This window comes from Rhagoletis pomonella, unplaced genomic scaffold, assembly GCF_013731165.1.
Source record: "Rhagoletis pomonella isolate Grant_MI unplaced genomic scaffold, Rhpom_1.0 Rhpom_scaffold_00005, whole genome shotgun sequence".
Classification (NCBI taxonomy): domain Eukaryota; kingdom Metazoa; phylum Arthropoda; class Insecta; order Diptera; family Tephritidae; genus Rhagoletis; species Rhagoletis pomonella.
The window spans coordinates 47,330,926-47,355,510 of record NW_023458559.1 but is presented as its reverse complement, the minus strand read 5'-3'; positions in this window follow the sequence as shown (position 1 = coordinate 47,355,510).

Here is a 24,585-nt window from a genome sequence, read left to right as displayed (position 1 = left end):
TATGCTCGATTATTCAACGAATAGTTTGTTTAAATTTCGGACTTTTTACAGTGTAATATAGCTGCTGTGGTGTGCATAAATTTAGTACGAAAGTGTGTACAAGCTACAAAATACACATGTGCTGTTCGATTTCACCCGTATAATTGTGTAAAGCCGCTAACAAAAAGGATTTTTACACACGAAAATGTGTAAACGAAAACAATACATACATATTCATCGTCGTGTAAATTTACCAAAAAAAAATTTAAAAAATAAACAAAAATATACTCGATTTATAGTCGCATTTTCAAACAGTGTAACAAGAATATTGATTTTATGTCAAAATGAGATACCTTCACTTAATTGTGAATAAAAGCGAAACGCGTCCAACGATTTTCATGATCTATGTCTCATTTTGCTTAAAGGTTATGTGACTTTGCGTGAAAGTATTACGACTTGCTTCTTTTCCGTTTTGGATTTTTTATGAATTTAAAAAATAAAAAAAATTAATATTTTAGGCAAAAAATATTTTTTTTTTCATACATTTATTTTTACCGGCAAAACTGTTGATTATATAGAAAAACGTTATATGAACAGATTAAAGGAATTTTTAATTTTTTTAAATTTGTTTGAGCAAAATCGGACTAGTGGTTCTCGAGTTATGTCAAAAAAAAGACCACCAAAGGTGGCAATTTCCCCTATATGATAGTTACTAACTTCAAATCGATATATCTCGATTCCTAGACGTGACCCAGCGAAACGCCGGGACACGTATAACTTCTGTTTTACCGATATAACTTTCCCCGGTAGTTTGAACCCTTCCCGATCACTGACCCCTACCATTTGTCTCACAGTGTTATTGGCGTGGGATATTTTTCTACGGTATTCTTCACGAATACATATGCTCTAATTTCTACATGTACATATGTAACAGTTTCACAATGAATTTCGAATGTGTCAATGAAAATTGAAAATTGGAATTTTTGTTTTGCAAATCATCGTCATCTTATAATCAAAGTTTCTTTTTCATTTGGTGGCACACTACTTTTAATACTCTGGATTAGTTCATTTTGGCAAGAAGAATATTTTAACCGTTTAATGTTGACATTTTAAAGTATCTAAAACTTTAACGTGAAAAATTGTTAATTTCAAAAATTACAAAATTGCTGCGACACGCACGCATGCATGCTGCCATTTTTTTTAATTTTTTGTTGCACACTCTTCAAACTTCACACATATGCTGTATTTGATGCCTACGTTCATTTCCTCTAATATTGACATTCTATTTGAAAACTTCCCAGATTAAAAAAAATTAAATTATGTATTTTACAAGTGACAATGAAAAAATTTGTACTTTCGGTACTTATTCGCCTAAATGAACATTTCGATTCTTAAATTTATAATATACTTGATTTATTTTCAATTGGACTTGTTTCTGGATTTCCATTGATTGAAATAAACGCAAGAAGAATGCTTTAGCGTTTTTTTCTGCTGAGAGATTCGCTCATGTATCTACATATGTACGTATGTATGCTGGAATTCTCATGTGTTTGCAAGTTTTGCTACCTAAAGCAACATATTTTCGCACCTTGACTCAAATCAACTCCAATCAGCAGCCCCTAGCGGTTTGTGCTATCCTAAGGGCCTAGTTTTCACCAACATTTCCGCTGTCTGGCTGTCTGTCAGCCTCGTTAGCTGTCTATTGAATATTTTGGCTGTTGGTATGCCTTGAAGGTTTTCGCTTTCGCGTTGAACTCATTTACACGTTTAGCTATGACACTGACACCGCATACACAGCTCGCCTTCTCCCCGAGGCAGCGAAGCGTCAACAGTAAACGTTTAGCTGCATAAATACATTTAACAATGAGCGTCACGTTCTGTTTGTTAAATTGAAAGAAATACAGTCTATTGAAAGAAAATAACAGAAATTATTCGTATGAAAAATGAAAGAAGGCAGACACATATAGGTAAGTAACATATGTATATTTTTGGTATATTTACCAAAATGAATGGGGCGAGAATTGCAGCGGGCTACTTGTATATGTGTTTAGCTAGCAAATACAAAATTATTTAATATCATACATAAATTTCTTTTCTTTAGCAAGCCATTGCCATAATTTTTGCAATTCTAAATATTCTAAGCGACTACGCTTATGTCCTATTGATTAAAATATGAAAGAAATAAGTATATATTTGGTACTTACCAGACCGCTAGCCCTTGGTTTACACGTTGTTGCTAACTCACCCATGGTTCGTGACATCTCTGGATATCAGACAGATAGCCTGGTTTGTCGACCGCATCAACCTGCTGGGTTCATACTCCTTCTCAACCTCGCTAGCGACATCCTTCGCCTCAACTTCCATCAAGCTAAATATCAGCCGCATTAAGGTAGGTGGTCTTTACTGTTTTAAAGCCGAACCGGCTTCTTCTAAGCGGTTCATTCCAAAAAGGCATAGGCATCTCTATTTATCAGCAGAACCACTAGCACTATTTTACTTACAGCTGTAGGCCACCATTTCAGGGTTAAAGAGTCCTATCATAATTTAAAAAGCGGACATTGCTTTGAACCCATTCCGCTCCCTTACAGATCTGCGTATCCTGCAGTATCTTTTCTGCGATGCTGACAATTCAGCCTTCAACCATTTCTACTGTAGTCTAAGTGTCAGAGTGTCCTCCTTCACAACTGCTTGCAAGGATGTGCCCAGCACGCCGATTTTCTTTGAACGAATTTGGGCAGCGTCAGTCGAATTACTCCGACAACAAGGATATGGGGCTACCGAAATAAGATATTGGGCAGAACAACCATCATGAATTATATTTCTATTGGCAGATGTCTGAGGAGGACCAAGCATCGCTCTCTTTTATTTCTAAAGCTCAGTGGATTATAATGCCAGATGCGCGCAATCACGGTTAGATTCTAGTTTTCAAGCAGGTTGCGCAAGTTAGACTTTTTCTTCTAGTGTGGTTTAGAAATAAAAGGGACTGTTGCTTTGTACTTTGACGTTTTTGAATGCAGCCTATCTCTGAATGGTATACCTATCCTGGACCTACTATCATATTTAATTGGGTTTATTTCAATATGCGTCATCGGGTTTCCCATTAACCATAGTCTTTTGCGAATGATAACCGAGTGGCGGCTGACATTTTCCTACAAACGCCCTTCCGACTCTTTGAGATGGTCTCTATAATTTTTATTATTATTTTTCTTTATGGTTGTTAGTTTTGCTTAGTTTTTCCCCCTACGAAATTCGCAAATGTGGGTACGTCCACCGGGGAAGACATCTTCTGTACACAAAGTAAGGACTTAGTTTTATACTAAGTGCGGACGCATCCCTGCGGGATCCGCTAGTGACTTGATGAACCTCGCTCATCTTCGCTGCATTAAATCGCCTAACACCTTGATTCAGGCCCTGATTACCTCCAAAAATAACTAACAAAAACCTTTTCCATTAACCAGAACTCAGTACTTAGAGCATTTTCCCAGAGTAAGTGGGGCATGGACTATGGTGGCAGAAATTTATTGCCTGCTTCAACTATTTTCTCAATTTGATATTTGAGCCGTGTACGAAATTCCTACTTAAATTAGGCTTTTTTGCAAATGTGTGTTTGTATATGAGCTTTGTATTCAGTTTGGTGCCAGTTGTTTCCGATTGTAGCACACCATCAGGCACTGGATGTTTCCAGTCGCAAAACCACTTTAATTACTACCAAGATCGTGTAATTTTCTTTCCTAATTTACCGTGAGCAACGCCATAACTGCTTTTGCTGTCCACGGCGTAACTTTTCCTTGTGCCGGAGTTATTTTCATGTTGATAATTTCTTGGAATTTCACAAATTCAGAATCTTTTAAACAAATTCGTGAACAAATTCTGTGCATATTTATTTAATAAACGACAAAAGTTTGAATTAAATCTTACCTTATTAAATTACGTGAAAAGGTGTGTACGCATATTTTGTGTCGGCTGAAGATACATTTAAATGAAAACGTAATATGGTGTATAAAAAATTATAAAATAACACACTGCCGGCAGCAGCAAAAATTTCAATCCAAGGAGCGCCACAGACACAAAATATGTTTATTATTAGAGCGTCACACATAGCGACTAACTTATTTGTATAAATGTAGGTATTCTATGTACTTATGTATGTATACGCGCAAATCTTACGAGTTGTTAAATTTTTCAACAAAAACGTGATTTTAGTCAAAAATGGTGGCACACTTATCCGACATAATGCATTATCTTCAGTTTTACATAAAGAACAAGAATCCGTCGCGAAATTGTACTTAAATGAAAACTTAAAACAGATATACTAAAAAAAGTCAAAATAAAAACCCATAGTTGTGTATGTAACTGCTACGCCCCTTAGCACCATACACTGGCAGCTGACACGTTAACTCGCACGTCTTAACTTTATATTTTTCTGTAGTTTTCTTCACGAATTAAAATTGTCACCTTATAACCAATGTAATTTTTTTTATTTTTTTTTTTGGTGACACACTAGTATTATTACTCTAGATTGGTTCGTTTTGGCAAGATGAACATTTTCACAGTTTAATGTTGACATTTTGCAGTATCCTAAACTCGGCCTCGAGCTCAATAAAAATTGTTGAACTAAACTTTTTAAATTAAAAAATCGTTAAATTTAAAAAATTACGAAACTGCTGCGATAAATATTCTGCGTGCTGCCGTTTTTTTAAGTTGGTGGCACACTCCTGAAACTGAACAGATATCCTATATTTGATGCCTACTTTCAATACCTGTAATATGAAAATTCTATTTGAAAACTTCCCAAAGTTATTAAAAAAAAACATGATTTTTTCGTGTGACTTTGAAAAACGTAGTAATTTGGTACTTCTTTGCCTAAACTTTTAAGGCTAAAATTGTTCAAACACTTTATTAACTTTTTATTGTTTTTGTTTCTGGAACGCCATTTATTGAAATCAATGCAAGAAGAATGCTATAGCGTTTTTTTTCTGCCGAGAGAAGGGAGTGACACTAAAAAACAACTCGTGTGATTTGCTCATATGTATTGATGTACTATATGTACTGTATGTATATTCATAGCTATGTTCTTATCAATTTCAAACCATTTGCTGAAACTTTACAGATTTTCACGAAAATTGTCACGCTATATTAAAGTAAAGCAGCGTAAATGATCAAAAGAATAAAACGCACCGATATTTACATATATGTACATATACATACTTACTGATTTAGGTCGCCCGCCTATGGGCGTGTTTATTTTCACTGAGCATGCCCTTTTCAGCCTCCTTTTACATACATACATACTATACACATACAAAATTTTTGTCATTATTTTACTTGGTTTTATTTTCGACATCAACAATTACGTGCGAGATCATAAACCGGTTGTCGTAGGCATATTCGGCAGAGGTAAGCAGTAATATCTACTACAACGCCAATCACAATCGTATCCACCCTGCAGGGATACCGCGGACTAGTGAATCAAATTTTTAATTCCGTACTAGGTCTTTATCGCCAAAAACGAACTAGTCCGATAGTAACTAGATCCCCACGAACTAGATAGTTCGGAACTATCGAAAAAGGGATGCAGCGGGGGGCCCGTATAATTTACATAGATATGTGTTTGGCGGCTATTTCGTTCAAATACACTTCTATTCTACACTTCGCAGATGCCTTTTCGTAGCTTAGTATTATAAAATAATAACTTAATAAAAAACTTAAAATCGCACCCACGAAAAAATCAAAGAAATTGAAAAATTATGATACTTTTTTCTTTCGTCTGTCGATATTAGAACTGGTTCGGAACTATCGAAAAACCGATGCAGCGGGGGGCAATTGACACTTCCTAGAACATCGCCATGTCAAATTCGCCAGTTGCTTGCATTTAAAAGAAATTTATCGCGAACCAGTACTGGATCTAAATTTACTAGAACTAGAGATTTCCTTACAGGGCAGACACACATAATAAAATACTGCTTGCAATACTCTGGCAATATCTGTTTCTGTACTAGAATTCCATTTAAGCTGAAGTACATAAAATTTCGCCTTTTATTTTCAAGCGCGAATATGTGATATTGGCAATTTTATTATATGCAGCTGTATGTTCATTTTTGTATACGTACGTTTGTCTATCACTGTTTATTTCAACTGTCTTTTGCAAATTTAAACGCACTGCTATTTATAAGCGTACACATATAAGTTGGCGGAAATGAGAACGGATATGTTTGTCAAAGTGCGCATATCACAGCAAAAAAAAAAATAAAATAATGTGGGTGGAAAATTGCTGCGTATTTTGACTAGATGTTCTTGCGGTGCTTCGTTTGTTGCACATACATACTCCCATACATTTGTTATGCAATGTAATTGAAGACTATACCGCCTGTTCCGGACTTAGTTGAAATCAGTGCGACAAAACAGAGGTTTTGTGAAATATTTAAGACAATCCGAGAAATAGAAAATTATACTTATTTATGTAAATACATACATACGTATATACATTAAAATAATTCTGTAAAGGAAATCAGAATTTTTCATTAAGAGAAATATTACGGAATTCAAGCAGTTTTTAAAGCTGCTACCTTTTGACTTGATACAGCAATATTTTGACGCTGGGAAGTGTTTGCTAAGAACGACCTCTGGCAGACATTTAGTTACCAACCATGAATGATATATGTACAGTTGGGTGGTCCTAAAAATATATCAACATTATGGCGCACTCCTTTATTTTGTTTCACGTACAAAATAAAAACATCCACGAAATTTATGAAACTTAAAAAAAGATTTGAGGGGCCGTAGCCAGAGTGTAAAAAAATTTATTTTTTTATTCAAAAATATTCGACAAAACTTTGACTTTGACCAGCTATAACTCTGAGACTTTGATTCAAAATTTTATAAAATTTTTGCCATTTTTTTTTTAATCAAATTTTTCAACCACGGTTGCGTGAATTTTTTTTTTTTTTTTAATTTTGAATATTTCGTGAATTATACGATGGTCATCTGCAATAACGTCACAACTCAAAACTCAAAGAACCCCTTACTACTGTTAAGTGGCTCGTGTCTCTAATCCTTGCCTATTGTATGTCTAACTAACTACTAATGTAAATAGTAAGAATTACTTAGGTAAGTATTAAGGATTAGCCAAGGATTAGAGATATGAGACCCTTAACAGTAGTAAGGGTTGTGTTTTTTTGAGTTTTTATTTTTGCCGTTATTGCAGATGACCATCGCTACTTACAATATTGTATGCAGCTATCGATATTGTTATCGATTCCGTCAATTGTGTATACCTGACTTCTTTGAAAAGGACAACTATTTTCGTTATTATCGATATTTTAGTTGGCATACCGGTCTATCGATAAAATAATTATCTATATAATTAAAAAAAAAAACTATTTTTCGATACCACTAGCAAACTATTGAACACGTTACAATATATTTTGACCATCTTAGCGAATCCGGAGAGAGATGCTGGATTCCTGAGTTATGGAGGTATGTATAAATACATATCGCTCGCCTTAACCACGCCCTAAAGACAGCCAAAAGGGAGTTACGTACATATATTCAAACCATTTTTTTTTTTAAATCCAATTTAAAAAAGTGAACTTTGTTGGCAACACTTTTTTGGGTACCACGTAGGTACTATTTAACCCTTAAGTGGTATCGTAAATTTGACATACGTAAGAAACAAGCATTCTATGGCGGTTGCGTGGCCCCCACTATAACAGTTAAGGGTTAATGTTCCTTTTTCTTTGAATACCTCAATGCTCAGCGCGCGCAGCTTGTAGCTTACAATATTTCAAGCACTTCCCCGTTACTGTTCATGTAAGTATAACAATTTGAAATTATCTCGTACATATGTACATGTCATCAGTCAGTCGCCTGACATTGCCATTATCAGTATCAACATTACACCAGGCATACGCGTCTTAATGGCTGTCGCTCGTGTCATGCATGATACCTACATAGTTAGTAGTAATATGCTACATACCAAAGCATGTTATGCGTCCGCCCAATGGTAGGAAATTACTTTTAATAGCGCCTTTATCGTCAACGCCTACGTTTTCTACTTGAACGATTTCAATGTGTAATGAAGCTGTTCAAGTGACAGAATGTCACAATATGGAAGACACGCTGTAAATATGTATGCTAAACAACACAAACAATCAAAAAGAAGAGCATCGGCATACTCGTATAGGAAGTGTGTATTTGGCAGGAGCAGACGTTGTGTTTGGTAGCGTAAGAAGTAAATTACTGGGACAAGCTAAATTATGATTTTAATGTGATTGCTGTAGCTATTACAAGATTACTCGCTTTCACAAAAAAAAAATCCACAACTTTTTCTTTTGAATAGCACATTTTTCCAAGTGATTTCTTAGAGCTCGCACTTATGCACGCCTTTATAATGTCACAAATATTTTCGAATAGAGGCGAGCGTAGTATTAAAAAAGGATTATTACCATGCTATTGATGTTAAAGGCCTACAGTACGCTTACCTTTTAGGCAACATAGCCAGGGGCGGACCCACGGGGGCTACTAGAAAAAAATAAATCCGGTTTCGAGATAAGTGAAAAACAAATTTTAACCATTTTTTTTATTTATTATAGGTCATTTTCAACGAACGCTTGAATAAACATAAAGATTATCTTAGCTTTTAAAAATGTAATCGCTTCCACCGCCTGTATTGTAGAGCGATCTAAAAGGTCGTTTTTTCAGTTATTTTATTCGTAGGAGCGTTTGCTTCATTCATGGCAGAAATGTCACCATTGGTAAATGAAAAGTTGGACATTGAAGTAAGAAAACCTAGAATATGCGGTCGACAAAGTCATCGAAACAATCATTCATATATGTATAAGCTGTAAAGATTACTAAAAAATCGAAATGGTCACGAAGGATTTAAGGACACGGTATTCCGAAGACGTCCTAAGAAGTTTCAATTCCAGTCTACTGTTACCTATGCTCAACATCCAGTTAAAAGCAAAAAACACCCTCGAACTTATCAACTGCCTCAAAGAACATGTTTTTAAGGTTTGCGCTGGGAATTAATCACAAAGAAAATTTTAGGTGGCAATGAAAGTTGAATATTGAACCCGGTACTCAGATTCCATCTGCTATCTAGACATTCACACATCTTGACACTTATCTTACGTCATTCATTATCTTTGGTTTTGCGCAAAGAGTTAGATTCCATCGCGAAATTGTGTTTAAATAAAATCTTAAAAAAGATACATTTACTAGAAATGTAAAAATTACAACTCGTACTCATACACCTGTTGTTGTGTGTGTAACGTATACGCCTGGTAGTACCATAAACAGTACTCGCACGCCTTAACTAAACGTTATATTATTTGTAAGTAATTAAATATTTACGCGGAATATTTTTATGCAGTATGCTTCACGCAAATTAATATGTATATATTAATTTTTTTCATATATATAATAATTTTAAAATGAATTTCGAGTGTGTCAAAAAAATTTTGTAAACGTAAATTTTTGTTTCGGAAATCTTCGTCATCCAGGCATGGGAGTTTTTGAATGGATTATTATTCAAAAAAAAAAATAAAATTTTATTCATAATTTTTCTAATTTTGAATGACGAATAAATTTTAATTCTTCATTCAAGCACTTTCGAATGATGAATAAATTTTTATTCATCAAGTAATTTTAAAAAACGAAAAAAATTGTATTCTTCATTCAAGCACATTTGAATGATGAATAAATTTTTATTCTCAAATTATTTTCTCAAATTTTTATATACGAAGTATACAAATACGCAAATCAGAAGAAAGAAGGTTTGATTGTGTTTACAACGATACCAACTTTTTAAAGATCAGTTTAAAATTGTTTGAAATATAAGGTTTTTAATTTGTAGAGAGAAGTGTAAATTTTTTTCATCTAAAACTAATAAAGTTAGAAGGACGAAATTAGAGGATGTGGTAGTTTACATATTAGTCCTTGACACATGTTTTTTTCAAAATAAAAATTGGAAATTTCCCAGTATATTCAAGGACAAAGTTTTACAAAGACATTTTCAACATTTATTCGTCCTGGTGCAACAAAAAATTATTATTTTTTTTTGAATTCAACAGAACTTTTCCTTTTCACTGATACCCATATTGTTACTTTATAATGCACCAAATCTTTTAAATAATTTTTTTATTCAATCAAATCTTGGAAATTTCAAACTCCTTTAAAAAAAACTCTGACGTCAGAGAGAAAAATGAAAACCGCACTTATACTATATTTGGCTCCTAGTTTTGTGAATATATTGATTTTTTCGTGTGCTGTAAAAATTCTTGGTTTTTGTCGTAATTTTTTTTCATTTGGTGGCTAGTTTTATTATTCTAGACTTATTCGTTTTGGCAATAAAACCGTTAAATGTTAACAATTTGAAGTATCTTAAACTTTTATCATGCAAAAATCGTTAAATTTCAAAAAATTACAAAATAGCATTTGACAGATATTCTACATTCTGTAATTTTTTTTTTGTTTTGGTGGCACACTCTTGAAACTTCACAGATATGTTGCTTTTGATGCCAACTTCCCTTGCCTCTAGTATGAAAATTCTATTTGAAAACTTCGGAAAGTTATTAAAAAAAAAGGAACAAATATGATTTTTTGGAGTGAAATGAATAAAATGAGTAATTTCATTACTTTTTTCGCCTAAATAAATGTTTTAAGACTGAAATTGTTCAAATAATCCAAGAATGATTGAACGTGTTGGTCCTCCTCAATATAAATTACGACATTGCAGTAAACCCAGAAAAAGTGATTGCACAAATCTTTCCGCAAAATTGTTTATAAAAATGTTGTTCGTTCTATAATATAAACCAAATAAGTAGAGGTATTAAAGTTTTTCTAAAATTAAAAAAAAAAAATCACACAATTTTTTTAAATTTTTATGGAATATAGTTTTACAGCCCCTACAAATTAATGGCATTATTCATAAAAAATAAAGTAGGTTTAAAAAGCTATATAAACTGTCGTTTTCGTATATTTTTCAATTTATAAACCTTTTGTAAAGCTACTTTATTTTCTATGAATAAAAGCGAAAGTACACAACGTCCATTCGGTGACGCACCGTCACCGTCAATGTCAGCGTCAACGGTGCTTATGCGGCAAGTTACACACTATCCGTTCATCGCTGCTGCTCTTTGCAAAAATTTATTTATTTTAATAAATCCAAAAATTTTCACAAAATGAAATAATTTTAGTTCAAATATGTAAACAAATTACAGAATAGTTGTCACTTGAAGCTAACGCTTAAGCAAAGTTGAACGTTGAGCTAATTTGTTTGTCACCATCACCGTCAGCTTTGTTCATGTGACTTACTTCATACAAACACACCGATTCAACTTTTTTGACAACTGACGGTGACGGTGACGCAATGGACGTTATGTACTTTCACTTTAAGACTCTAAGTATGCGCTGGTTTGAAGCTGCTAAAAAGTTTCGTTGATTTTTGATTTTTTATTTTTTAATGACAAAAATTTTTCTAGTGGGTATATGTTAGTATGTACTTACATATATTCATCAAAAAAAAAAGTATTATTTTTAATAAATCTTTTGGTCTGCCCCTGCAGACAGCTAAGTTGTTTAACACTCATTTATAAATAAAAATTGTCCAAAACTGAGTACCGAAGATTCCTGACAAAATTTTCTAGGCTTGTTACCCTTCTGAAATAATTCACTATACCAGCTTGACCGAGATTTTCTCGGAGTGCATATACTTTTTAATGTTTTCAAGGTTCGGGTCTCAAATACTAGTCATTAAGATAGCTTTGAAAAAATATTTTGCAAATAAATTTAAAAAAATTTCGATTTTGTTATCTATAAAGTAAGTAAATTTCTTACTTTAAAATTTAGGTGGCAACCCTATTTAGAATTACGCTGGAATGAATAGTACATATCTTGAGCGTATATGTACTGTGTTTACATACAAAAAAAAACCTGATTGAAATTAACAAAATACAAATTTGTATTACATAAAAGCGTGGCAACTCTGATCGAAAATATTTTCGGATCAAAGTTCTCAACAATACCTTTCATTTGATATCCATATTGTGATGTTTTAGATAAATTGTGTAGAACCGAAAATAAGTGGCAACCTTGCACTAATATCCTTAGGGCTAACACTTAGTATATAGGGAAAGCATTATTTAAGAACCTTCTCTTGGTACTCATGAATAGTATTATTGTACCTTTATTTTATAAACAAAAAATCAAATAAATATGCGATGCAAAATAGGTGGCAACCCTATTAAAAATATTTTTTAGTTAGGGAATTTTAAAATACCTTCCGTTTGATACCCAAATTATGATGTTTTAATTAATTTGTAACGAATTTCGAATAGGTGGCAACCTTACAAGAGTCTTCTCGGAGATAATACCTATTTAAATAATCTTAGAATGCAAACAGTAAAGTTTATCGAAATCGTTAGAGCCGTTTCCGAGAATCCTATAGATATATATGTACATTTATATACAAGAATTGCTCGTTTAATGTAATAAGATTTGAATCACCTCCTCCTAAGTAACACAACCTGTACAACTATACCTTTTCATGAGTCGCGTATTCTCTATATTACCTACGAAATGATTTGGTAAACACCGGAAATTCGTTGCAACATCCTCAAGACACAAAAAGCAATTGAATAGCTTCCTGCTTGCTCAGCTATTTATACACAAAATGGACAGTTATTTGTAGTAGAATATGTATGTATGTATATACTGTACGAGTATATGTATATGCTGCATCTAAAAACAGACCAAAAATAATGGCAGACGACATAAACAAGTACATAGTATATTTCTAATTGAATTCATATAAATAGATTTGCTAATATTAGAGGCAGTCACGCTAATCACAGCAATACGAAACCACTTCCCCTTGGGCAGTGAAGAGAGGAACAAATTTTATTTTTTTGCTATTGTTAAAATATGTATTTTGATAATTATAGATTTGTATTCAAATTTCTAAATTTAATTACAAGTTAATTTAATAACATAATAATAACTTTCTAAAATTCGTAATTACAAAGAACGATCTTGTTGTTGTTACTGTTCTTTGGTAGTATCTCTTACCAGTTAAACTCAATCCATACCACCCAATGACTCCTTCGGTCTAAAAGGAGGTGCTGAGATTATTCCATCTCGTAGTACTCCATGCAACCGTGGCAGAAGTGATCGGGTGTAATATTTAATCTGACTGCGTGAACCCCGATAGGACAGTGGCCTGTTACTACAGCCATCAGAATTGAGAGATCCGGCTTCGCGAGCCTAAGGAGATCCCTTAACCGTATCTTTCTTAGCGATATTACCTCGAGGGGTGGCCAGTTCGAACAGCCACACAGTTTCCTAGCACTACACAAGTCCAAGCTCGGAGCGTACCGGAAGTGAGCCCAACGCTCTGAATGCCGCCTGGCTGTATGAGTACTTCGATGTTAACCTCATTAGCCTAAATTTTATCAGCTTTGCCAGCGAAAAAACAAGGGAATTGATGTAAATTTACGGCACACGGTAGCTCTCTTTTGATTGGTTATTTCACAAAATAAGTTCCGCCGAATTCGGATCTTCCTAACGGGTCAACCTATTTGTGATCTCATTTTGAACATTTTGTTTTTTTTTTTTTAAGTTAACGAGGAGGAAGCATCGAAAGCCCGATATCCGTCAGTATGGGACTTAAACCCGAACTAAGTCTCCTACGGTCCAACTACCGATTTCCACGGTACCACCGTCAATTATTTCGTCGGGAGGGGGTTTGAGCACTAGGCTCGCACGTTCGCTCCAGTCGGATGTAAACACTCAGTCCTGGGCTATACCTAGTAGGTTTTGCCACGTCTTTTCAAACTATTTATTTATCTCTAAGATATCGATAAAGCTTATAATTTACTCTTACATATAAATAGCAAGAACAAATACCTTAAAATTATGGCATGCCTTATTGGTGCTTTTGTCGCTGGTATAACATCGGGCAGGCTTACAGGAGAGGGTATATTGCCGTTGCGGTTGGAATGGCCTAGGTTCCAATCTGCGCTAACGCTTCGAGTGTACGAGGCCGCACTACCGAGGCGACTGCAATGGCCTGGATTCCAGTCGGCACCTTCGCTTTGGCTGATGGTGGGAACGACCTAGGCTTCAATCTGCACCGCACCTGCTTTTCGGGTGCATGAATTTCCAATCCGCGGCTACGCTTCGGGTTCATCTAATCCCTGGTGATACGCCACTCTCTCTCTAGACATTTTGGTGTGAAGAATTTGCAATGCATGCCACCAGCGCATTTTGGCCGTCCTAGGTTAGGCTAGGTTGTCGCCGTCTCCCAATCCCTCTTAAACCATTTTGAATTTCGTAGGAATTTTAGAAGATTTTTGATTTTAACGCATCTAAGATCCTCCAGGTTATCGAAGAACTGTCTAGTGGAGTGTGGAGAGTCTTCGTCTGGATAGAGCATGGCACTGGCACAACAGGTGCAGAATCGTTTTCTCCTCTTCTTCGTCTTGACAACTTCCACAGAAGTCATGTAGCCGTACGCCTAGTTGATATGCGTGTCTGCCAATTAGGCTGTGTCCTGTTATAACAGATACTAGCAAACTGATATTCTGCTTACTTAAGCTCAGTAGTAGGGCAGTGCGTGTAGGGCTGAGCGCCGGCCATAGTTTCCTAGCAGTTTTACAGTGGATTTACTCATGCCATATGTTGTTCGCTACTTTAGTGATCCTCTCGGAGATAAGTAGGTTGCAAGTTTGTAAGGGTATTCCTATTTCGTCGTTTATATCATCAATAAAGAGTTTGGTGCCAAGTCGCGCCAGTTCAGCGGCCTTGCAGTTCTCTTCAATGTCGCAGTGTCCCGGAACCGATATCACCTTTCGACGAAATGACTCAGCCATCTCGTTAAGAGATGTGCGGTATTTCATGGCTACACTGGAGGCCATCGACTGCTTCTTAAGGGATTTCATTTACGCCTGGCTGTCAGTGAAGAAGTGGATATCATCTTGGGATATCATATCACACTTTTCCTGTTTCGTGGCTCGGTCAATGGCCATCAGTTCCGCCTGAAAGAGGCTACAATGGTCTGAAAGACGAAATATAAGGGAGATTCCCAGGTGGTCGGAGTATACACCCCCGCCAACCCTTCCCTGAGCTTTGAGCCATCTGCGGATACATGGATGGACTCGCCACTCCTTAGAGTGTCTCGTTTCCGCTCTTCCTTGGAGGGTAGGAGGGTCGTAAACGCTGTAGTGGGAGCAGAGCTCGGAAAGGCGTAGTCCACCAATTCGGGTAGCTCCGAAAACTCCGTTAATATTCTACCATGACTATAAGTGGTGTTTGTCCACTTACTTAGACTATTCATACGAATTGTTTGGCATGTAAATCTACTGGAAGAAAGTTCAGTAGGGCAAGCAGTGCCTTGGATGGTGTTGTTATCATCGCACCAGTTATGAATAGGGACGTGAGCCTGTGGACCTATCCATCTTTTTAAAGTTTACCCCTTTGCCATACCACTATGCCGTGATAGAGAATTGGCCTAACTATCGCTGTGTTTAGCCAGTGTATTATTTTGGGTTCCATCCCCCATCCTTTTCCTATTGTCCTGCTGCAAGGGTATAATGCTAATGTTGCTTAGCGCAGTCTATCTGCAATATTAGGCCCCCAGTTTAGTTTCCTAAGTCGGCTTAGATTTTCACATATCGGAGCTAATGGAAGATATCAGACTTGGGTGGTTTCGACTTCGTTACACTAACTATGTACCTTCGTCAAGATCGAAAATGGGGTGGACGTCGGTTTGTAAACTTTTGCTCCTTGAAAATATAGTTTAGATAATCGTCTTTTCTTAGCAGCAAAGCACCAAGTACATTAACGTCGTTATTTAGTTGAATATTGTCGACTGGCTGCCTGTAACAGCCGGAGTTTTCAGTGTCCTATTTTAACCAGTAGAAGTTAAAGAATGCTACCTTGTGGAACTGACTTTTCGATCATCACCGGATTTCATTGTGTTTTTTTTATAAATGCAGACGACCAATTCATTTGGTTCTATACTTGATAAGTTCGAGTTAAGTTGCGGTAGTTGTACTTCTATTTAAAAACTTTAATAGCATACCTAGGCCCTTCATATTACCCTGAGTGAGCTCTCGTACCGGTTCTCCACATTTCCATGTGACTAAGCTACCATGTTTTCAAGAAGGTAATTGGAGACTGTAGGTTTCCACAGGTTCGGTGATCTTTAATATGAAACTTGCACTTAGTCCTACTAAACTTTTATGCGCTCTAAAACTGCATATCTAAAAAATTTTTCAATAAAACATTTGAAATTTTGGGGAAGGTTTTTTAAAGTTGTATAGTTTTTATACACAATTTTAAATGTTGTGGATTTAAGCACGTTACGATACGTACTAAAAAAAACACACGTTTGATACAGTTATTCCATCGGAAATAAAAAATCTATTATATTTTAAAACTTCCGCTAAAATACTTTGGAAAAATATTAAGATTTACGTAAGCTCGCCTTAGTTCAAAGTACTTCCAAAAATCGAGTTTTATTACAAATAAAATAGGTTTCTTTCTGAAAAATAGATGATTGAAGATTTAAGCTGAAAAGGTCTGCATGAAAATGTTTAAAATTTTTATTAGCCAGATCAAAATAGCGCGTTTTTTTATTTTAGGGTATCTTCAAATCGGTATAGCTCACATAAGTTTTAATATTTTTCCAAAATATATTCCCGAGAGTCTTTAACTATAACAAATTATATACCTGCTATGCAAAATTCGGCCGTTGTAGTGTAGTGGTTAGCAGTGCGCATTACCACTCCGCAGGCCCTGGGTTCAAGCCGAGTTCAACCCAGCATCTAAAAATAAAAAAATTAAAAACTTTTTTTTTCTTATAGCGGTCGCCCCTCGGCAGACAATGGCAAATCTCCGAGTTTATTTATGCTACGAAAAACAGCTTCTCAAATAAAATAGCCGTTAGGAGTCGGCGCAAAAGTGTAGGTCCCTCCCCTTTATGGGACAACATCAAGGCGCACGTCTCAAATCGGAGGCGAAGCTCGGCCAAACAGTAACTTTTTAGGTGACTTACCCTAATTCTTTATACAAAAAAAAATAAAGTTTAAATAAACAACGGGAAAATTGCCAATACTGGTCCAAATGTTATTAACTTTATTAGTTGCCCACAAATGTATTTAGGATTTTTATACAAAGCCCTTATTAGCCAAACGTGTAGCAAAACTGCATACTACGTACTAGACGTCTGCATGAAGCCATTTGAATACGAACAAATGAATCATTTATATTCTAATTGAAATAATATGATTGGCTTTGCATTTTATTGAATTTAAATGAATAGGTGCGTTGATATGACTATCAACATAGGAACGTTCAAACGTTGTAAAAATAATTCTATGAATATGAATGACAATATTTTTTTAAGAGTATTAATATGTTTTTTACGGTCTGGATACCGTAGCCGCCTCAACCACCTCTTCACATGCCAGCTCAATCCTCTCCCTTTGGTCCGACTCTATTGAAACAGCCCATTTCCTTATCCCACCATTAGTTGAGCTTGACAACAATGATTAGAGGATGAGCCGAAATAGGCGGGGCTTAGTAGTGCCACTACAACAACAACAACCCCAACTAGTATTTCTAGTATTTTGAAATCCGTCCATAGAATTTGGCTGTACATATTACTTTTAATTATTGCACCAGTGTAACTTATAAAGTTTTACCATTATCATTATACTCGTAGCAGTAAAATATATGGACGAAAAATCATACACAGCGACCATCGAATTCAATCCATATGTATATATTTTTTCACCCAACTTCAGTTCATTTTAGCGTTGTCAATTTTATATGCACAGTTTTAATTTGCTATAAATGATTTTTCAATTACCGGTACCAGGCGTTCATGTGTATAGAACAGAAGTTTTTCTAGTTATACGAAAGAACTTGTTTGTAGAAAGAAATATAACCAGAATGAGTTTGAATGATTTGAATGTTTTTCATTCATTCATTCACATTCTTCCATTTAAAACGAAATGAATTTTCATATGTAAATTACACAATTCAGAATATCCAAATCTACTGTACTCTGTTTGGCTGAATCAACTCATGCAGAGGTCTCTTACATACGTACTCAAAAACAACCGTATCAGGCGATAGGATGCCTTGTTGAGCGAAGCGTAGTGACCTCCAAAAAATGATCAAATGCGCATAATAAAGATACATTTATAAATAAATTTTGCGCGCCTACACTCAATGCGGTGTAATAAGCAGGGCTGGCAAAAGTATACATAAACAAATTTATTGTAAGCACTTTAAAAGCACGATAAATAAACAAAATTCTCGTATGCTCCAAAGCAAAATATCCATGACCGGAAGGTAATGCTCTGCATTTGGTAGGAGCACAAGGGAATCCTTTATCATGGGCTTCTGAAAAGTGATCAGACGATCGACGCGGCTTTGTAAAGACAATAGCTTAAAAATGGAGAATAGTTGCTTAGAGTTGGACAAAATTTAAATAAACTTACGTCGGTTAGGGAATACTTCGATAGATCTTCAATCCTATTTGTGGAGCCAATTCATGATGTACTACTATCTACCACCATCCACCATCAAACCACCAACTAATACTGCTCTATGGCATTTTAGTGTGGTGAAATGCCCCAAAAAAGTCCTCATACTTCGGGCCATTGAAGAAGGTTCAACGCCTCGCGGCACTGTGCATCACGGGGTCGCTGAGGTCCACTCCAACGGCTGCTTTTGAAAAAATCCCCAGTTTACCATGCATTGACCTATTCGTGGAAAACCGTGCTGCTAAATCCGCAGGTATGCTCAATTGGAGCGGCAGTATGGACTACATGGCCTACCTAGCTTTAAGTGGAAACGAAGGTTTTGCACAACGATTGAGGAGCAGGGATGGGGCAAGGGAATGAAACCTAGTCGTAGATCCCTAAACATTTTCACGGACGGCTCTAAAATGGTTACGGGAGTGGGTGCCGGGACTTACAGCCGGGCGGGCAGTAAGGTTTTCGCAATGGGGATAGTAGCAGAGCTAATTTACACCCAAACGAAAATCAATGCAAAAGTAAAGCTATACGTAGACAGTCAGCCGGCAATTAAGGCAGTTACCACATATAGTATTTTATCCAAAAACGTGCTTCGCAGCCGGGAAGCCATTGACAGGCTAGTCGGCGGCAGAAAGCTCAATATATATGTTGGGTGACACTTCACCACTTGTACAATGAAATAAACGATAATATGATAAGGCAATTCAGGGCTATATGGAATGAGTTAACCACCTGCCAAAGCTGCAAAAATTATCATCTCAGAAAATGTACGATATTAATGCCATATATTAAATAATACGCGCGTATGTCAAATTTATAAAAAAATCAACAGAACTGCCATATATTTATATGCAAAATAGTCTTTTTCTTAGAATTGCCAGCCCTGGTAATAAGTATTATTTAACTCCTGCCAGTCAATCTAAATATCTTGGTGTATTCGAATTTCTATTTAAAATCAAAGACAAACAATTACCTGATTACCTACGTACATATTACTGTCCCGTTGTTTTATGCAATATTGTATAAACATATACACATGATCATATAGATACTTGTTTTTTTATGGTATACTTCTTTCAACATATCCCGCATTAATTTTGATTATATTGTAAGTAAGTATAATAGTGAAATTGATTCTTCAGCAAATATCCCACGCATTTTCCTTTTGTGAAAGTCACATTGTGTGATTTGCTATGGTTTCAACACAATTTCCAATATATCCAGACGAAGAATACAAAACATAGAATGATAATAATAACAACAAATAAGAGCAATGATTAAGCAAAAAAATATAGGCGATTGGTAATGAAGTCAATGCAATGAAATGAGATCTATAAATGAACCAAAAAGCGTAAAAGGCGCAAACACATATGTATGTGCATACATACCCGTACGTATTATGATGCTATAGTATATGTATCTAGATTGTGTGGTGCATGAAAAAAGTTTTTCCCAATCTTTTCATTGGGTATTTGCGCTTTTGGTCCTGCAGGAATCGTTTTGCATTATGAGCGCATACATATATGATTAGGAGATTACATGCGTTTACTTGGACACAAAAAATGCAATAAAGTTTAATTAGACTTGGTATTTATTACACCAAAAAGTAATTTGCTGCGCTGATATGTGTCGTTGGAGCCTTGTGTGACAATGATTATTTGAGTATTTCGTTGCATACTTAGTGGCGTTGGAGCTGTTAGGAAAATGTTTGTAGGTTAATGGAGTGTAATAGATATGCAAAAGATGTCGCTAACTTTCGGGTTGAAACATTTTTGTGTGAAAAAAATTTGCTTCAGAACCTTTGGGTGTAAACTGAAGTCTTACATTGTGTTTCATATAATTTATAGGTTGTTCAGTCCTTTTAGCAGTAAAAATATATAAATAAAAAATTAATAATTGATTTGCAGATGCCGTTGCATTAAAATCTGAATATATTTTATTAAAAAAAAATCATATTTCTATTTTTTTTCAGAAATCATATCCAGAAATATGTAAGTACATACTTTTTCTAAAAAGCAATATAAATGTATATTTTCTACTTAATATGATTTTTTAGGCAAAAAAAAATTATAACAAAAAAAAAATATTGAAAGAGCATTAAAATACAAATTGAAATCCGTAAAATTCCATCTCAATGCACAACTGGTGTCACAAGCAGATTTTCAATAAATCTGAAAAGACTTTAACCCTCTCAGGCCCATAATTCCAATGAACTAAACGCTAAATTAACGTTAAGATGACAATTTTTTTTCATATATTTTTTACAGATTTAATAGCGGTTTGCAGCTCTCAAGAAATACGAAAAAAATCATATAAAATGACGCACAAGAAATGGACAAGAAATTTCTTCGATCATAATTTCTTAAATCAGTTTGCAGCTTTCAAGAAAAAAAATGCTCATACTTTTATATCTTCAAGAAAATTTTCAGCAAAAGAAAAGTTTTCAAGCAACAGAAATAATGAAAAATATTTCTTGCGATTTTTCTTGGGAGCTGCAAATAGCCCTTTAGATAAAATATTTTTTTTTTTTATGGCTAGGAGTACCAAATATAAAAGTTCAAAAAAAAAATCATATAAGTAGCATAACTCTTTGGGAAATAAATATCTTTTACTCGGTCCTGAGAGGGTTAGGGTCAAATTTATTTCCAAATAGCAAATGCTCTTTGGAGAGCCCTTTATTTGAAGCGACATTAATAGGAGAAATTACTGGCTAAATATTTCATTATAGTTTGCATTTGAATTTGCACCTAATATACCCTAATTTTGTAGCAGTAAGGGTAGTCACAGTCCAGTGCATGTGCAAGTATGTCAGTTAAGTATATCTGAAAGTAAATGCTTAGTTTTTCTAAAATAATTGCACGGCTGGCTTACGTTAGCGGCTTCCGAAGATCTTACAGTCTTCAATATGAAAAGTGATGATTAGGATGTTGTGCACGACAAAGGGCGACAAAATTCGTTTAAATCAAAGGAGAGGTGGTGGATGGAGCGAACTGTTCGATAACTGGCCTAAAAGGAACGTATTAGGAGTCAATCCAAAAAAGGCCGACCTGGTACTTTTTGCCAGAAAGTACAAGGTCCTCAATCGAAAAACGCCTGTGTTAGCAAACAGGGCGCTTAATCTTAGTAAATCTGCAAGGTATCTGGATATAATCCTCGATAAAAACTGAAATGAACGAAAAGTACTCAGGAAATGGCGCGCAAGGCCACAGTAGCCATATACAGCTGCAGGCAAGCTATTGATCAATAGTGGGGTATGCCCGCTAATCTACTACACTGACTATATACTGTAGTAGTCAGACCTATACTTCTCTACGACGTAGTCGTTTGGTGGCCAATCCTATATAAAAAAAATACGGCCGTTCTCTTGCTGCAGAAGGTACAAAGAACGGCACTAGTCTTTATTAGTGGTGTCCTAAGTCTGCGGAAACTTAATAGCTGGAAAGCATAGAGAACCATTCTCAGTAACCAAAACTTTAAAGAACTAAACGGACTACAGCGTAACTATGCTCACTTTCAATAAAAGATATCACACTGACATACCGTGGCATGAAAATTCTATTCGGTTCTACACTCACGGATCCAAGCTAAATAGCATGGTAGGCGAACGAGTATACGCTGAACAACTAGTGTATTTTAGGCCAAACTAGCGGCTATACAAGCGGCAGCTGGCAGTCTATGTCATATAGCGATCAAAACAAATATATATATACATATATGTATACATATGTACATATATTTATTGATAAGCACTCAGATAGTCCAGCGGCTATCAGGGCACTTGATTCCGTCACTATAAATTCGAACACGGTAGCAAGAAGGAGTACTTCCGCAACACATTTACCGGCATGGAAGGGGCCCTTAGGAAATTTTACCTAAAAGAACTACGTACAAGGCAGCTGCTTAGATTAGCGGACTCCACAAAGTGGTCCAAAGAGAAGTAGGGGTTTTTTTCGAGATGATCATAAGATGATTCTCAGTCATTTCTTTATCATGATGCGATAATTTTATCTCCCATAGAATCCGTTTAATAGAACTTCGCTTTAAGCGACGTAATTTATAAATAAATTGTCCGGTTAGAATGACGAAAGACTTAAAAATTCACAGAAAACATCGAAGGCCCATATGGCTACATTTGCCTTTTTCATTCGAATTTTTTTTTCGAAAGAATTATACAAAAAAATTAAAAAGAGCAGTTCTGTTTGTACGACGTCCGGTTAGTACGACGTATTTTCACTGGTCGCTTGGAAGTCGTTATAACCGAATTTTACTCTAATAGGCATGGTTTGCCAATATTTCATAATATGACCATATTTTATAATATGACCATATGTCATAATTTTATACAGTTGAAAATAATCGGAAACTTTAAAATAACAAGACCATAGATGTAATCTATCAAATTCAAATTTTGTTGAATTTTCGCCACTTCGACGTTTGTCCTTAAAATAGCAGTTTGTCATTAATTGAAAAAAAAAAGAGTAGGAGTTGTTTTGTGATTTGAAAATGTGTCATAACTTTCAACAGTTTGGCATAGTTTGACAATCAAAAAAGAAATTTTTTGTAATCTTTGTGTTTGACATTTTTACGACATTTAACATAAATTGTAATATAAAAAAAACTTTGTAATAAATAGAAAATTTCTAATTTAACAATTTGATAACATTTAACATTTTGACATATTTTCGCTATTTCTAACAATTACACCAAAGGCACATTCAACACATTTAATATGCCTTGATTAGACCCTTTACCTAATTTGAGATGACAAATATGACACATTTAGTTTCTCAATTTAAAAACTTTTTGAAAAAATGTTGAAAAATTTTGACAAAATTTTACAGAAATTGACGACACTTGAGATATGTTCACTAAATTTGCCGATTTATGGATTTTTATATAAACCAATTACAAAATTAAGCAGGGACTGAAAACAACCGTTAAGTTTGTATACCCGAGCGCACTCGAGTACAAGGGTATTATAACTTTGTTCGCATAACGGTTGTTTGTAAACGACCAAAACTAATCGAGATAGATATAGGCAAATATAAACATAAATGATCAGATTGAAAAAAGAAATCGATTAGGCCGTGACTGTCTGTCCGTCCGTCCGTCTGTGCACACGAACGAAACTTAGTATGTGTACTTATTTTTAGCGAAGGACGGATGGTATTGAAAATTCGCTACATTGGACAATAACCACGCCTACCTCCCGTATAACGGTAATTTTCAGAAATACGAAAACTGTGATATTTTAGTAACTACTGAAGCTTATTCAATCAAGATTTATATTTACAATGATTTTTAGACAGAAAATAATAAAATTGTAATTTTAGGGAAACTGGGCATAGCCACGCCCAGTTATAATTATACATACCAAAGGGCTGAAAATTTTTAAAATCGGACAATAACCACGCCCACATCCCATATAATGGTAATTTTGAGAAATACGAAATCTTCGATAAATGAAGCTAATTTATACAAAATTGATGTTTACAATAATTCTTTGGCAAAAAATACACTTTTGCTAAAATTTTAGAAAATGGACGTGGCCCCGCCCACTTATGACCATATATGTGTATCTCGGTAACCGTTCTATCAATTTTTACCAAACTCGCCACATAAAAGCAAAAAGCTGAAAATTATTGAAATCGGACTAAAATTACGCCAAAATTTCATATAACGGTAAATTTCACAAGTGCTTGAAACTTCGATATATCTAAATTTAAGGACGCCAATTTACTCAAAATTTATACTAATAAAAATCCTTGAAAATAAGTTACATTATTATGGAATTTTGGAAAATGGGCATGATACTGCCCACATATAAATAGATAAGCCCATCTGACTATGTCTAACTAAACGTTCAATCGAATATGTTTGGAATAGCGGAAAACACCCCCTGCTTACCATGTAGCGATAGGTTTCGGAGAGTTTTTTTGATAATATTTAAATTTTTATTTTTATTATTTTTATTTTTTTGGTAAAATTTAATCATTATTTTATCATCTTGATATTTTTCGAGCAAAAATAATCGTTAATTTGTATTTTTATTTTTGTC